This window comes from Xyrauchen texanus, chromosome 24 (genome assembly GCF_025860055.1).
Source record: "Xyrauchen texanus isolate HMW12.3.18 chromosome 24, RBS_HiC_50CHRs, whole genome shotgun sequence".
In the NCBI taxonomy this organism is placed as follows: Eukaryota; Metazoa; Chordata; class Actinopteri; order Cypriniformes; family Catostomidae; genus Xyrauchen; species Xyrauchen texanus.
In genome coordinates, this window is record NC_068299.1 from 38023489 (window position 1) to 38038418 (window position 14930).

General features: G+C 38.5%; 1 pseudogene; it reads left to right on the forward strand.

Annotated features, from left to right (window-relative positions):
* The first annotated feature begins 2677 nt into the window (after positions 1-2677).
* Positions 2678-14930, forward strand: part of LOC127617768 (collagen alpha-1(XXII) chain-like) — a 64158-nt pseudogene continuing 51905 nt past the window's right edge.

Here is a 14930-nt window from a genome sequence, read left to right on the forward strand (position 1 = left end):
GTTCTTATGACCACAATGCACACACTCATCCTACGAACACACTCTTCACGAATTGGAGATCGCTTCCCTCTGCTGCAGCCGGTGTCGGGATTTTCTACATTCCTCAACCCATTGACTGCTCATCATTACTGTTAATAAATCTTTTGAACTGTTCCTCTGATTTTGGGTCTGTTTATCTCACTATCATTCATTGCAATATAATTAGCTATTCTTACTGTAAGGCTGTGTAAATGGGCCTATACCAAATGGTTTGTGCAAAGAAAAGCCCATTTAGCAATGGTCTAAAGCCAGCCCTACTGAGAGGAGAGCTGTGGTCCAGGCTGAAGTGAGGAACCTGGAAGAGGAAGGCAAGAGGGCAAAAGAGGGCTCTAGAGGTGGGTCCTCTCTAAGAGGCTGACCTGTGTAGGGCGGAGCAATTTTGGTTGTCCTTTCTGCTGAGGGAATTCTACCACACCCTGCCATTCCAGGTGAACTTATAGGTGGGGGTTGAGAGAGGACCCAGTGTGCAATGTCTGTGAAGAGAAGGGAACCATAGCTCATATTCAGTCTGGGTGCAAGACAGCACTAACCTAGGGAAGATAAGGGTGGACACCATGATAAAGAGTGTGGTGATGGGGACGTAGTCATGTGTCTGTTTGCAGGAGAGAGGAAATAGTGTTGCTCATCAAACTGGTTGTCATGATTTCTGACATGAAGAGCTGTTTCTTGTTACAGTGATAGCAGGGAGAGACCTCAAAAGCAGCCAAAACATGCCAGAGAGCAGAGAGAGAACGAGTGTGCAGCGTTGACATCTGTTTATATTGAGTATTGTGAAGATGTTTATGTTTATTTTGAGAGTGAATTATTGACTGTGAAAAGCCACAAAAAAGTGCATATGCTGTACACCAAAGGAAGAAGAGAATACAAATCTGACCTGAAGAGTGTCACTGCTCCCCGTCTCCTCATTTCCACACACAAACCCTGATGTGGTGTCACAAAGTGTTGTTAGAGCTTGCAGCTATCTTGGAAAAGGGAAGGAGGAATAAACCCTCTGTCAGCACAAAGCTAGTATAGCCAATTGCCTTTGTCAAGGACATAGCTAGGCCCTCAGCAAAGACATGCCTGCTGAAGTTGGCCTGAGTGTGGAAGCTGAGAGTGGATTTCGGCAGAAAGCTTAAATTCCTGACTTAAATATAATTTAAGTCAGATATACTTTTGTGGTTGCAAGAGGGAAAGAAGATTATCTTGATGGAGCTGACAGTTCCATGGGAAGAGGGCTTTAAGGAGGCCTCATAGAAGAAGCGCCCAGGAGTAAACATACCTGGAGCTGTTTCAGCAATGCAAGGACAGAGGATGGATGGCGCAGCCATTTCCAGTTGAGGTGGGCTGCAGAAGGTTTCATGCTGAATAAGTAAGAAGAGAGTTTGAAGGTTGTGGGAGACAGCGTGAAGGCCTCCTGTTGAACATGGAACCAGAGGGAGCGCAACCTGAAAGCCAGGAGAGGATGAGCAGTGAGGTGACAGAGTTTTGTGTTTTAAACTTTTCTATTTTGATCTCACGCTCTCACATTTCACTCTCATGAGGCTGTTGCATTTTCATAAGCTCTTTCTGCTTCTCAAACAATAACCCTAAAAATGAAATGGAGAGATTTTGAGCTGCAGAACTAATGGTTTTGATGTACTAGGCAACATTTTTAGATCGTTTAAAATTTTAATCGTTACTCTATACCACTCAATTCTTACCATTCTACAATTTTCCACAGCTGTTTTTTAGAACAAAGATTTAATAACTCTGAAGAAGGAGTATAACCAAATTCTACTAATTACTAATGTCTTAATTCAATAATCCGACATTCAATCCAAACCAAAATAAAATACAGATGGCGTGGAACAGAACAAACAGTTCAGAACACCACCACCACTCAACCCAGGAGACGCACAAAAATAACAAACTAAAACAAAATAAAACAACGCAAAGAATTGCTACAACCTAACTGGGGAGTACTTCAAATAGATACAATTTTAAACCGCAAGAACTCACCTTCTCAAAGCTGATGACAAACACAGATCGACTCTCCAGTTAAAACTCTTCTGCCGTCTCCCCAATGCAAGTAATTAATTAACTAATGAATTCAAATGAATTCAGTAGTATTTACCGACGAACCAAATAAAAAATTAGATGAGCCCCCTGCATTGGTTTCTCCCAAGGTTATTTTTCTCAATTAACAAATATCTTATGGAGTTTTGTGTTCCTTGCCACAGCTTCCTTACTCAGCATATATAAATATATATAAATGTACAATATGTATGTATAAATGTATAAATGTACAGATTTTGCCACTTTCCGAGTAATTTGGAGCTCGATGCGGGCTTAGTAACTTGTAAAGCTTAGGTAGTGTTCCGTTACATAAAGGTTGTGCCCTGATCGGTGAAGATTTCTTTTGGAATCCCCACCCGGGAGATTATTTTGAAGAGTGCCTCTGCAACACTAAGTGCTGAGATGTTGCGCAGAGGCACTACTTCCGGATATCGCGTCGCATATTCCACCAGGAATAATACAAAGTGATGTCCGCGTGCTGACCGCTCTAATGGCCCGACGAGGTCAATTCTAATTCTCTCGAAGGTGACCTCGATCAAAGGAAGAGGGCACAATGGTGCTTTTGGGGTGGCCGGTGGGTTCACCAGTTGACATTCGTGGCATGTCGCACACCACCTTCGGACATTGCCGCCAATGCCAGGCCAATAAAAACTTCAGTGCTTTACCACATCACAAACTCATCACCTTCACAGGCACGTAGTCACTTAAACACATCGGTTTCACAAACACAATAAATTAAACACAACAGCTTCAGAAGCATGTGGCCTTCCTCGTGCCAGTCTCTTTCTCCTCTCTGTTGGTGGCATGGTTGCTTATATGCCACTCTCCCCATGCTCACTAGAATTATAAACGGGTGTTAAACATAATCTAGCTCAGGTGCAAGCGCCCTTACAGTTTCTCTCTCCGGACGGACGCTTGACCAAGCCCCCGCTGTCACACTCCCCAATTTGGCATGACCGATTCCCAGTGCGCTCTAGTTCCTCATGGTGGCGGAGTGACTTGTCTCAATACAGGTGGCGGAGGATGATTCTCAGTTGCCTCCGAGTCTGAGACAGTCAATCCGTGCATTTTATCACGTGGGGGTATCCGAGATATCCTAAATATTTGTTGAAAAAAATGGGGGTGGTGCATGAACTGAAATATAGAATGAATGTCTATAGACGAGAGCATCTGCGAGGGCTAAAATGCATTATAGCGCCATCTATATTTCAGATCGGCATTTTGTGACGGAAGCTGATAAAGGAAAAATAGTTTTTTCTAGTACTTGCTGTCATCTAGGGCAGTGGTTCCCAAACTTTTAACAGTGGCATACACCTTCAAACATTCAACATCCTTTCACATACCCCCTCTCTAACACATAGATAAAATGCACACAAGGTCATTTGGAAATATGTCTGTTTAACACAATTATCTTTGTAAACAACTCCCATTAAACATGTTATATTTGTACATGTTTTGTACTTGTTATATTAATCATAAACGTATACTGAATAAATGGCTTACCGATTGAGATGGGAATGCTAGATATGATATAACTGCATAACTTGAAAACTCCCTACTCATCGCGTCACGGTTTGCAAGAATAGCGTTCGGTTCTGTGCCTGGAATTGTGCATCATTGCAGGCATGGCATTTCCAAATTTGAGCATTGAGGGTAAGTATCTGTGCAGTTGTGCGGTCAGCTCAAGGTGATTTTTACTGTTAGTAAGATTGAGCTAATTTGCTGAAAAAACATCATGCAACAATGTAAAATCATGTCTCTACCTTGCGAACAAATGTGATTGAAAATTACTGTGTCATCAAAGCTTATGAATTCATACCATCAGTATCAAAACGTAGCACTGGACTGGGCTGATGAAAAAAGATACTTGTGTGACGCACGACGCATGAGTAGATGCATTTTTTAACCGCAAAATATTGTGTTATTTCATTGCATATTTTTCTGACCTTTATGACACAACCATTTTGGTGTTTCTACACTAGAGGGCACACAAAATAATTTTTACCAGTGAGAAATACATGAACTGGGTTTGAATGTTATTTTAGACTGTGATGAAATTGAAAGAACGATAAATCTCAGAATGTCATTAGCGTACCCCATTGCCACCTCACGTACCCTCCAGGGGTACTCATACCCCAGTTTGGGAAACACTGATCTAGGGGAATAAAATAAGACTATTTGGAGGGAGATGTGGTGAACAGAATCAGAATTATAAATAATAATAATAAAAAATAATAATATTCATCATATTAACATATACAACAATATTTCTGAAAAAAAAATTCTGAAAAATATATAAGACCAATTTTTAGCAAAGAGTAAATGGTGAGCTTTTGAATATGAGTATAAACAATTGCTGGGAGTCAAATGACAGTAAATCTTTATCTTACTCATCAGGAGTGTCAAAAGTGCCAACAAAACAGAAAAAATCCAGTGGACAAAAACAAACCCAGCTTCTATGCATTTAGAATGTTGTGCTCTGTATTAATGCAATGGTCCGTAGCATTTCAATTCATCCAATAGCAATAATGCCACTTCCAATAGATCCATTTGATCCATTCATACAATTTTAAATGCTTAAGATCAATATGGTGATTACATACTAATTATGACCCTGCCATCATAATTTCAATCTTTTTTCAAGTTTTTTTTTAATGTAAACCAATAAGAGGGAATAAAAAAGGAAAATAAATTAAATACATAAATAAATATGTTGAATCAACTGTGCCATGAAAACAACCTTGGTTTTGTAATAGGCCAAATTCATATAATTTCAGTTTATTATAATTCACAATTTATTACAATAAAAGTAAAAGTTCTCAAAACAAGTCTTGAAAAGTTAAAGAAAATAATAAATAAAAACAAACCTGGAAGAGACTCACCAAAGATGGTTATAACAAAAGACAATGGAAACACAATAGTTAAGTATGCACTGGAACTATTTAAAACACACCTGTACACAGTAATGGCGAGGTAAGGAAACAAGGGATGAGTTTGGAATGTCATACTACCCATACTACTCTTACAACTTCTGTCATATGGCAGTAATAGTAATAGTATGGTAGTGTGCCATTCTGATCTCGGCCAAGGTCAAGCCAGGCAAAGTACTTTCAAATTTAAAGTCAAACAAAGAGATAAAAATAAAATTCAAAAGAACCCCAAAGCTGTTAAACCTTTAAAGTACTGTGGTCAGTGGATGTAAGTTTATGAATATAAAGTAAAAAAAAAAAGGATTTGTCAATTGTCACTTGTTAAATTTTTTTTTGAAGTGTGCAATTTCTACACCACTAGTGGCACAAAATAGAAAACAAACTTCCCATACACTCTGCCCATCTTCCATTGGTCATACAAACAGGTAGTTCCAAAAATACTAGACCTAATGATAATGGTTGAGCCAATGTTGCTATGTCAGGGTCCACAGAGGTGTGGTGCCACAGAAACACGGTGTTCCCTATCAAAAGCTATACTTTGATGCTGCGCTGATTTGGTGCTTTGGGAACGTCTTATAGGAGTGACCAGCTGTGAATATGTGTGCAACACGTTAATGAAATTGACTGGAATTTATAGCCTCTGCTGATGACATCATAAATAGATGCGCCACAGGTGCATCATTAGGACTTTTGTCTTCAAACTATTGTGTGTGTTGTGCTTCTCAAGCCTGTCAATACTTTCAACTTTCCTCTTATAGGAGTTAGATTTGTTAGGCAGCGAGCAGAAAACCTTTCTTTCTTCCTTAACATGAGCAATAATCAAGGCAAACGGTGTGTGTTTCCGTGTTTACGCCATATGGCTAAAACGGACACACGCCAGTTTTGTTTTGTGTGTTTGGGGGAAGAGCATGCTGCTCTTTTGTTGGGGCGGGGCAGGTGCGAGCATTGCGAGCTGTTTACACCAAATAAACACATCCCATAAAGTTTTGGTCATACACCGTTCACTGAAAAATTAGGAAAGTTCTGGCATACAGCTAACCCTTCCAATTTCTGGCCAACATTTCGAACGGGTCGAAACATTGTCAATAAACTCGATTACTTGTGAATTGTAATACGGTACTGGTTACAAATTACGTGACAAAAATGCAACCAGTAATGTAATCTTGTAGATAAAATGTTTGGGTCTAATCTAATCTGATTACTTTTGGATTACATTTAACTATTTTATTTTATTCTATTTTATTTTGTCACATGCATTTGAGTAGGATTCAACTCACTTTGGCCACCAGAGGCAGTGTTTTGTATTTTGGTAAGCACAGACCGATTTTAGCTAAAGAAAAGTCAACCTACTGCTTGTGAAAACGTATATTAGTTTTTGTGAAAGGCTTTTATCTTTAACCCATTTATACTGTACTTCTTCTGTTTTATCACACTGTTTACAGTATTTTTCATTATTGTTTCTGTAAAATGTAATTATAAATTCTGTTTTAATTAAATGGCTCATACTATACCATGGATGTATAATATATATGCAGTGGTCTGGTTAATGGTTTAGGAGTGTCGGTCAGAATGTTTGCAGAGCTCTGCTAGTGCCTATCCGTGACATACTACATCTGTCTCCTAGCGGACTATCTAGACAGTGATTCACTGTCCACTGTATACTTAACACAGATAGTTTGCCTTTATTTTTGTTTCAAATTTTGTTTTCATCATTTTGCGGACTCAGCCATAGAATATCAACAAAACTACATTAAGCCATGATGCAGGTTCCAAAATATTACTGCCCCTCTGACATAACCATAAATGCATAAACATGAATAAAAACTACCCGAAGTGTCAGTGATTGATTATTGTGAGAATGATTATTTCAAGCATGTGGAGTTTAGTGTTTACATAGGATAATGTGCAAGAGTGATGAATGCCTCTTGGGCCCAAGGGTGGAGTTGTTCATTGGTTAGATTTTCTTTTAAGAAGGTTCTGGAAATTAGGCTTTGGGCTGAAGTCAATGCTGGGACCATTGCCTTTATGATCACTGTGGAAACAAGCAAAGATCAATCTGCAGGAAGTTGCTTTTCAAGACTACAGGTGAAACTCGAAAAATTAGAATATCGTGCAAAAGTTCATTAATTTCAGTAATTCAACTTAAAAGGTGAAACTAATATATTATATAGACTCATTACAAGCAAAGTAAGATATTTCAAGCCTTTATTTGATATAATTTTGATGATTATGGCTTACAGCTTATGAAAACCCCAAATTCAGAATCTCAGAAAATTAGAATATTGTGAAAAGGTTCAGTATTGTAGGCTCAAAGTGTCACACTCTAATCAGCTAAACACCTGCAAAGGGTTCCTGAGCCTTTAAATGGTCTCTCAGTCTGGTTCAGTTGAATTCACAATCATGGGGAAGACTGCTGACCTGACAGTTGTGCAGAAAACCATCATTGACACCCTCCACAAGGAGGGAAAGCCTCAAAAGGTAATTGCAAAAGAAGTTGGATGTTCTCAAAGTGCTGTATCAAAGCACATTAATAGAAAGTTAAGTGGAAGGGAAAAGTGTGGAAAAAAAGGTGCACAAGCAGCAGGGATGACCGTAGCCTGGAGAGGATTGTCAGGAAAAGGCCATTCAAATGTGTGGGGAGCTTCACAAGGAGTGGACTGAGGCTGGAGTTGCTGCATCAAGAGCCACCACACACAGACGGGTCCTGGACATGGGCTTCAAATGTCAAACGTCTTACCTGGGCTAAAGAAAAAAGAACTGGTCTGTTGCTCAGTGGTCCAAAGTCCTCTTTTCTGATGAGAGCAAATTTTGCATCTCATTTGGAAACCAAGGTCCCAGAGTCTGGAGGAAGAATGGAGAGGCACACAATCCAAGATGCTTGAAGTCCAGTGTGAAGTTTCCACAGTCTGTGTTGGTTTGGGGAGCCATGTCATCGGCTGGTGTTGGTCCACTGTGCTTTATTAAGTCCAGAGTCAACGCAGCCGTCTACCGGGACATTTTAGAGCACTTCATGCTTCCTTCAGCAGACAAGCTTTATGGAGATGCTGACTTCATTTTCCAGCAGGACTTGGCACCTGCCCACACTGCCAAAAGTACCAAAACCTGGTTCAATGACCATGGTATTACTGTGCTTGATTGGCCAGCAAACTCGCCTGACCTGAACCCCATAGAGAATCTATGGGGCATTGCCAAGAGAAAGATGAGAGACATGAGACCAAACAATGCAGAAGAGCTGAAGGCCGCTATTGAAGCATCTTGGTCTTCCATAACACCTCAGCAGTGCCACAGGCTGATAGCATCCATGCCATGCCGCAATGAGGCAATAATTAATGCAAAAGGGGCCCAAACCAAGTACTGAGTACATATGCATGATTATACTTTTCAGAGGGCCGACATTTCTGTATTTAAAATCCTTTTTTTTTTATTGATTTCATGTAATATTCTAATTTTCTGAGATTCTGAATTTGGGGTTTTCATAAGCTGTAAGCCATAATCATCAAAATGATATCAAATAAAGGCTTGAAATCTCTTACTTTGCTTGTAATGAGTCTATATAATATATTAGTTTCACCTTTTAAGTTGAATTACTGAAATTAATGAACTTTTGCACGATATTCTAATTTTTCGAGTTTCACCTGTATGTAAGTGAATTTTATATGTTTACAGCTCAATCAATATTATTATGAAATGCTTTTTAATTCATCTGAAATGATCGTGTGGGCTATTGTTGAAGGTTGCTCATCAGACTCTGTGTTAAACTATTATTTAGCATTTGCTTTTTGCATAAAGTTTACCAGGATTCATGGAATAGTTGAAATCAAATTCAAGCATTACTGTATTGCAAGCATGTTTTAGGTAATTAATAAGTTGGTCTCAAAGCATTTAACTGTGTTGATTATTTTAATATTTCAAAGTCTACAAAATGGCATTTAAATGAATGAAACATTAACCTTAAAAAAAGCGTTAATTTTGGTTTTCAATAAATATAGAAGTTTTGCTTGCTCTTCTGCAATTACCCCCTTCCTATTTCAATTGTATTTAGAATTCAAATATCAAATGAAAGTTTATGGAAATATCAGCAAATTTTGCTCGTGTCATATGCTGTTAACATTTTAATTTTAAATGTGTTTGTGGCAGGGCGGAGGGCGGGGCCGGGTCCTGATACTACACACCCGGTCTCGTATTAGGCTAATTATGCATCCGTGAGGGTTAAAGGCTGAATGATGGTTATCACAGTACTCCTGGTTGTCTTTGGCTGTGTCACGTGCAAGGAATCTCCAAGTAAGCATCCAACAATGGACCACACAATTAAGTGTCAGGCTGATAAATGTAATGGCCCTTAGATTAGAAGATTCTCAGATTATTGTGAAAGCACTGGATTAAACCAATCACATGCAGCCAGGTATCAGGTGCACCAGAGTGACATTAATATCCTATGAAAGTTTATTTGTTCCACTTTTGACCAGCAGAGGGAAGCAAGAACCAGTTTTAAGTAATTTCTACCCAGGAGATCATCATCATGGTGCAGAAGGGCTACTGGATGGAGTTTAAATTCTGTCATGGCTATTTAAAATATTTTTGGTAGAAAATGATTTGTCAGTCCGATTCCATATCCAGATTCCAAATACATGCTCATTTTTTCCCTGTGGGTTTCCTTTTCTTTTCTTTGCATAACACTGGAGCATAAAGCATTATATAAACTTTAAATGTGAAGTCATTGCAGAGTTTTGTTATTGTAATATTGTTGTATAATTCCTACAGTACTTTACTGGAAATAAAAGCTCTAAATTAAGAGCCTGAAATAAATCCATAAAATCTTGAAAACTCATCATAGAGAAATCATAGAAATGTTGGCTTCTACAGCACTTTAAAAACTAAATCACCAAAGTTGCATTTACTCCAATTCAATTTGATTTTCTCCCAGGAGGTCTATAATACCTGGAGAGAGCTGCGCTTTGATATTCCCATTCATCTCAATAGCAGTTGCTCGGCTGCCGAGATATATATATCTATATCATTTTGATGTACAATATATATACAGTGAGGAAAATAAGTATTTGAACACCCTGCTATTTTGGAAGTTCTCCCACTTAGAAATCATGGAGGGGTCTGAAATTGTCATCGTAGGTGCATGTCCACTGTGAGAGACATAATCTAAAAAAAAATCCAGAAATCACAATGTATGATTTTTTAACTATTTATTTGTATGATACAGCTGCAAATAAGTATTTGAACACCTGTCTATCAGCTAGAATTCTGACCCTCAAAGACCTGTTAGTCTGCCTTTAAAATGTCCACCTCCACGCCGTTTATTATCCTAAATTAGATACACCTGTTTGAGGTCGTTAGCTGCATAAAGACACCTGTCCACCCCATACAATCAGTAAGAATCCAACTACTAACATGGCCAAGACCAAAGAGCTGTCCAAAGACACTAGAGACAAAATTGTACACCTCCACAAGGCTGGAAAGGGCTACGGGGAAATTGCCAAGCAGCTTGGTGAAAAAAGGTCCACTGTTGGAGAAATCATTACAAAATGGAAGAAGCTAAACATGACTGTCAGTCTCCCTCGGACTGGGGCTCCATGCAAGATCTCACCTCGTGGGGTCTCAATGATCCTAAGAAAGGTGAGAAATCAGCCCAGAACTACACGGGAGGAGCTGGTCAATGACCTGAAAAGAGCTGGGACCACCGTTTCCAAGGTTACTGTTGGTAATACACTAAGGCGTCATGGTTTGAAATCATGCATAGCACGGAAGGTTCCCCTGCTTAAACCAGCACATGTCAAGGCCCGTCTTAAGTTTGCCAATGACCATTTGGATGATCCAGAGGAGTCATGGGAGAAAGTCATGTGGTCAGATAAGACTAAAATAGAACTTTTTGGTCATAATTCCACTAACCGTGTTTGGAGGAAGAAGAATGATGAGTACCATCCCAAGAACACCATCCCTACTGTGAAGCATGGGGGTGGTAGCATCATGCTTTGGGGGTGTTTTTCTGCACATGGGACAGGGCTGACTGCACTGTATTAAGGAGAGGATGACCGGGGCCATGTATTGCGAGATTTTGGGGAACAACCTCCTTCCCTCAGTTAGAGCATTGAAGATGGGTCGAGGCTGGGTCTTCCAACATGACAATGACCCGAAGCACACAGCCAGGATAACCAAGGAGTGGCTCTGTAAGAAGCATATCAAGGTTCTGGCGTGGCCTAGCCAGTCTCCAGACCTAAACCCAATAGAGAATCTTTGGAGGGAGCTCAAACTCCATGTTTCTCAGCGACAGCCCAGAAACCTGACTGATCTAGAGAAGATCTGTGTGGAGGAGTGGGCCAAAATCCCTCCTGCAGTGTGTGCAAACCTGGTGAAAAACTACAGGAAACGTTTGACCTCTGTAATTACAAACAAAGGCTACTGTACCAAATATTAACATTGATTTTCTCAGGTGTTCAAATACTTATTTGCAGCTGTATCATACAAATAAATAGTTAAAAAATCATACATTGTGATTTCTGGATTTTTTTTTTTAGATTATGTCTCTCACAGTGGACATGCACCTACGATGACAATTTCAGACCCCTCCATGATTTCTAAGTGGGAGAACTTGCAAAATAGCAGGGTGTTCAAATACTTATTTTCCTCACTGTATATATACAACAGTTATTTCCAGTCCTCGAATCTGATTGGACGAGAGACGTTCCGTAAACACTGGCTACTGCGAAATAGAGAGGAATACCCCCACTTGGATGGCTATTTTACCACTGAGAAAGCTGATATCCAGAAAACTGATAGCATCTCTGCTTGGGTGTGGCAACATGTGAATGCACACGCTCCATCCATTTATCTCTCTCTCTCTCTCACACACACACACAGTAGTGTTTCCATGTTTTATGGGGACTTTCCATAGACATAATGGTTTTTATACTGTACAAACTTTATATTCTATCCCCTAAACCTAACCCTACCCCTAAACCTAACCCTCACAGAAAACATTCTGCATTTTTACATTTTCAAAAAACATCATTTAGTATGATTTATAAGCTGTTTTCCTCATGGGGACCGACAAAATGTCCCCACAAGGTCAAAAATTTCGGGTTTTACTATCCTTATGGGGACATTTGGTCCCCACAAAGTGATAAATACACGCTCACACACACACACACACACACACACACACATCCATGTTTATCCAATAACATGTTCGAAACAGCACAAGCTGTGATACTATTTCTGAAGTGACATTTTTGAATTACTAATGAAGGCTTGGACGCATCATTTGTTTTGAACCAGCAACGGCAGATTCTGTTAAGTCGTGTAAGAAAGTAGTTCCATGCACAAATGCGTTTTTATGACCATACTCAATTTTTAATAATTTTTTTAAATGTACTTGTTCATTGAACTGTTGTATATAAGTAATATCACACACACTATATATATATATATATATATATATACACAGTATATACAGGGTTGGGAGGGTTACTTTTGAAATGTATTCCACTACAGATTACAGAATACATGCTGTAAAACGTAATTTATAACGTATTCCGTTAGATTACTCAAGATCAGTAACGTATTCTAAATACTTTGGATTACTTCTTCAGCACTGGTAGATTTTTTTCACTTGTTTTGACTTTAAAAACTCTGTAAGTACAGTAAGACAAAATACACATGTTAAAAATACATTCTCTGAAAAACATAAATATCTTATGCGGTGTTGTTTCTAAAACAAATAAATCAAATTGATCTTGTTTTAAGGATTTTTTTTAAATATTTTTACAGGAAAAAATACAAAAATGATTAGTTAGAATATAATTTTTGCACTAATATCAAAGATCTTACTAGAAAAAAATTGTCTTGATAAAATAATATGATCATGTCTGGTAACATGTGCATGTAAAATGGCTAGAAATAGCATTTTAGCTTAGCGTAAATCTGACAATTTACACAAGGTTTATTTCTATTTCTTCTGCTCTAAACTTACTTCAAACGTACTTCTCTGTCTGCTCGTATGAATGTAACACATCATAAGAAAGTGTTTCACCGCTGTTCAAATGCACTTTGGATCAAATTGTTTATATGTATAAATGTTTTCCATCTGAAAGGACTAAATATTAAATGAAACAAATGACAATAAAATGCAAAGTAATCTCTTCTGTAATCAAAATATATTTTGAATGTAACTGTATTGGAATAGAGTTACTTATATTTTGGATTTAAATACGTAAAATACATAATTCCATTACATGTATTTTGTTACTCCCCAACCCATATATATATATATAATATGTATCAGAATCAGAATTAGAATCAGCTTTATTGCCAAGTATGCTTACACATACAAGGAATTTGTCTAGGTGACAGGAGCTTCCAGTGCACAACAATACAAAAACAGCAGCAAGACATAGGTAATTAAAAACAAAAAAGAACACAAAATAAATAATTATACATATACGTACATACACTCACCTTCATACATACCCACATACACACGTAGTGCAAATCTATTACAATCTGTATATAAGAACAAAAAACTGTATATTATGTACAGAGCAATGTAAGTAATGGCAGAAGTGGATATGTTGGATAATATAAATTAAAATTAAAATTAAACTGTGTATTGCACATCATTATTGCTCAATGGGGCAATTTAATTGTTCATTATATGGATGGCCTGAGGGAAAAAACTGTTCCTGTGTCTGACGGTTCTGGTGTTCAGAGCTCTGAAGCGCCGGCCAGAAGGCAACAGTTCAAAAAGGTAGTGGGCTGGTTGAGTGGGGTCCAGAGTGATTTTACCAGCCTTTTTCCTCACTCTGGAAGTGTACAGTTCTTGAAGGGGGGGCAGGGGGCAACCAATAATGTCTGATTTCGTAGCTGCACCAAACCAGACAGTTATTGAAGTGCAGAGGACAGACTCAATGAGTGCTGAGTAGAACTGTTTCAGCAGCACTGGTGGCAGGTTGAACTTCCTCAGCTGGCGAAGGAAGTACAACCTCTGCTGGGCCTTTTTCACAATGGAGTCAATGTGTATCTCCCACTTCAGGTCCTGTGAGATAGTAGTGCCCATGTATATATATATATATATATATATATATATATATATATATATATATATATATATACATATACACTGGTGGCCAAAACAGATTTAGCTGTTTCAGAAAGAAATTGGTACTTTAATTCTCCAAAGTGTCATTCAACTGATTACAAGTATTGCGAGGACATTACTGATGTATAAAACAGCACCATCACTATTTGAAAAAAAAGTAATATTTGATAAAATTTTGACAGGCCCCATTTCCAGCAGCCATCACTCCAACACCTTTTATTGACTTAAGGTCAATATTAGGTCAAAAATGTCAAAAAAAGAAACAGCTTTCTCTAGAAACTCGTCAGTCAATGATAGTTTTGAGGAATGAAGGCTATACAATGCTTGAAATTGCAAAAACACTGAAGATTTCATACAAAGGTGTAACTACAGTCTTCAAAGACAAAGGACAACTGGCTTTAACAAGGAAAGAAAGAGATGTGGGAGACCAGATGTACAACTAAACAAGAGGAGAAGTACATCAGAGTCTCTAGTTTGAGAAATAGACACCTCACATGTCCTCCGCTGACAGCTTCATTGAATTCTACCCGCTCAACACCAGTTTCATGTACAACAGTAAAGAGAAGACTCAGGGGTGCAGGACTTATGGGAAGAATTGCAAAGAAAAATCCACTTTTGAAACAGAAAAACAAAAAGAAAAGGTTAGAGTGGACAAAGAAACAGACATTGGACAACAGATAATTGGAAAAGAGTGTTATGGATATTAACCCCATTGAGCTTTTGTGGGATCAGCTAGACTGTAAGGTGCGTGAGAAACGCCCGACAGCAATTGCTACAGGAAGTGTGGGGTGAAATGTCACCTGAGAATCTGGACAAAC